General features: G+C 43.5%; 1 pseudogene; it reads left to right on the top strand.

Moving 5' to 3' along the window:
• Nucleotides 1-2,257: 2,257 nt before the first annotated feature.
• Nucleotides 2,258-2,375, top strand: LOC145096550 (5S ribosomal RNA; annotated as a pseudogene).
• Nucleotides 2,376-3,396: the final 1,021 nt, after the last annotated feature.

The raw sequence follows: 3,396 nt of genomic DNA, 5'->3' as shown, positions 1-3,396 counted from the left end.
TGTGTCAATTTAGGTGTAATACCTAAAATATAATGGACACACTCAACTCACAATCATCGTTTAGCATCCTAAGTTTAAGTCTACAAATAAATCCATATTCCTAGTTCGCTTAAACTAATGCTCTGATACCAACTGTGACATCCCCAATTTCACGGCCAGAAAAGACCGATTTGTTTATGCTTTGTTTTTAAAATCAGAGTAATCGTTTAAAGGAAACTGTTGCGGAATTTATTCCCAAAAACAAAAATATGATAACCATTTATCCATACATTTCTCAAAGAGAATGTATTTTCATTAAATAATAAAACCTTGGGATGTCATGTTTGATACAGACCAAAAGCATAAACAATATAAAATAGACCTTACAATAGTTATTTATAACTACTGATCTATAATCCAAAATCTCTCGTCAAGTCCGCCAACTTATACCCTTGTGCCATTACTTGTAATGAAAAGAAAACTGAGTGGGTCAGGCTTGGGAGCCTGGTGAGCATATAGGGTTTTCAACCCACAATAATATAATTATTATATTTAATCAGCAAACAATCAACCCAATTACCCATCCCCATTATCTTCTTAAGGTTTTACCCTAAGAATCAACTATCCTTCATTCATTTATTCATAAGGAATTGGCACGAATTCCATTACTGCCAAAGTTTATTTATCTAATACTAAATCCATAGTTATCAGGTGCTAACTCCATAGTCACCAAGGTTCACTTAACAAGCGCTAACTCCATAGTCGCCAAGGTTTACTCAACAAGCGCTAACTCCATAGTCGCCAAGGTTTACTCAATAAGCGCTAACTCCATAGTCGCCAAGGTTCATCAAATAGGCACGAAGTCACATCGTCGCCAAGGTTTATACAATAGGCGCTAACTCCGTAGTCACCAACTATCCCATCTACCCAAGTTCTACCCAACATTTTCGTAGATATAAATACTTACACAGTTTAAATCATTTAACACTTATGTAAAACATCAATTCCACGCCCATCTCAAATAGACAAATAATATATAAACACATAGCACGCATTTCATAGCAAATACTTCATATTTATGTGTTAGAAGAAAGTAACTACACACTCACGCATATAAACAACAATATACTTAATACACTCAAACCATACTTGTATTATTATCGTGTTTATGAAAGGTAGTATACACTCACTTGATCGGAAGATGATCGGACGACACTACGACTTACAGAAGTAGTAATCCTCAGCAGATCTGGAAGATCTTCACAAAAATTGAACTTCTTGCAGGCAGAGCTTCGGCTCGGGAATCACGATCTTCGGGATTCTCGGGGCTTCGGATCTTGCTTCGGGACTCGAGATTGAGACTGGGGCTTCGGGACACTTCGGGCACACAAAACGATGCAAAACGGGAGAGAGAGAAGAGAGAATGAGCAACCAAACTCGGTTGGCCCTTCAAATCCATTTATAGGGCAAATTTGGCCCTTGCCACGTCGTGGCAACCTTTTTCCACGTCGTGGGCTTGGTCGTCACTGCATGCGTCATCCCAAGTTGAATCTGGGGGCCTTCCGGAGGTGACAGGAGATTTGCCACGTCGTGGCACTGCTTGCCACGTCGTGGCATCTGACAGTTTTGGGGTTTCGCGCCCCGAACTTCAGAAATTCATAACTTTCGCATACGAACTCCGTTTTCGACGTTCTTTATATCGCCGCGAAGGTGAGATTATGCTCTACAACTCTCGTTTAGACTCCATTGGCTAGTTTTGACTTTATTTTTTATATATTATAATTATATTACTTATATATTACTTTTAGTAGGCCGGGACAGGAAAACTTCGTTATAAACTCATAACTCCTTCGTCTGACGTCCGTTTTCGTCTGTCTTTCCATCGTTGCACTACTATCGATGAGATCTTCAATTCTCATTTAGATCACTAAGGATAGCTATCTATCAACCTTAAATTCACTATTTACGTCGCGTTGGGTCGCGCTACGTCGTGTCGGTTCTGTCGCAAAACTTCGACAGGTCATAACTTCTTCGTTATAACTCGGATTTTGGCATTCTTTATATGCACGGAAACCTTGTGACATATACTACAACTTGGTTAAGATTAATCCTTCTAAATAATCTTCCATAAAAAAGTCATTTTGGATGCTTATCGTCTCTAAGTTGACTAGCCCTGATCTACGGACGTTACAATTAGTGGGTTAGATCTGATCCCACATCGGCTTGGAAGGAGAACGAAACATTTCCTTATAAAGGGGTGTGGATACCTTCCTTGTCACAACGCGTTTTAAAGCCGTGAGGGCAGCAGATCCCATAAGAACTCTGCAGTTAAGCGTGCTCGGGCGGGAGTAGTACCAGGATGGGTGACCCCCTGGGAAGTCCTCGTGTCGAGTGGCCCAAAGCGGACAATATTGTGATACGTGCCAGAGGGGGGATGTTACAAATGGTATAAGAGCCAGGGCACGGTTCGATGTGTTCGACGGGGACGTCGAACCCTATAATGGGGGGGGGGGTGAAAGTGGGTTAGATCTGATCCCACATCGGCTTGGAAGGAGAACGAAACATTTCCTTATAAAGGGGTGTGGATACCTTCCTTGTCACAACGCATTTTAAAGCCGTGAGGGCAGCAGATCCCATAAGAACTCTGCAGTTAAGCGTGCTCGGGCGGGAGTAGTACCAGGATGGGTGACCCCCTGGGAAGTCCTCGTGCCGAGTGGCCCAAAGCGGACAATATTGTGATATGTGCCAGAGGGGGGATGTTACACTGCAGCTTGCCATGCGGCCTCTGGTGCTTAGCCTTGACCATCCTGCAGGTCAGGCACCTCTCCACGTACCAAGCAATCCCTCGTTTCATGCACGACCACCAGTAACTCAAACATAAATCCCGATACATCTTGGTGGCCCGCCGGTGAATAGAAAAACGAGACTTATAAGCCTCCTCCAGAACAATTTGTCTGACCCCACCAAACATCGGAACCCAGACCCGGACACAAAGGGTCAAAAATCCCCTGCTATCTTGCACAAACCGGGTGTTCTCACCCTTAATCCTCTCCAGTTTCTAGTTCTCCTGACCCATACCCTTTGCCTGAGCTTCCTGATCAAGCTCACGAGTGGGGAATCCACTGATATCCTCATGCATGTCACTAAAGTAGAAGGCCCGTCTGACTTGCGGCTCAGAGCGTCCGCAACTACGTTCGCTTTACCAAGGTGGTAAAGGATCTCATAGTTATAGTCCTTGACTACATCTACTTGCGCTGCCACATATTCAGGTTCGGCTGATCCATAATGTATCTCAAGCTCTTGTGGTCCATGTAGATGGTACAATGGACCCCATAGAGGTAATGTATCCAAATCTTGAGAGAGAATACCACCGCTCCCAACTCCATATCATGTGTGGGGTATCTCGTCTCGGTTGGC

The sequence above is a fragment of the Lactuca serriola genome, chromosome 3, assembly GCF_051521515.1.
Source record: "Lactuca serriola cultivar US96UC23 chromosome 3, Lser_US96UC23_V15, whole genome shotgun sequence".
NCBI lineage: Eukaryota > Viridiplantae > Streptophyta > Magnoliopsida > Asterales > Asteraceae > Lactuca > Lactuca serriola.
Note: the sequence above shows the minus strand (reverse complement) of the source record. Positions and strands in the feature narration are given on the sequence as shown.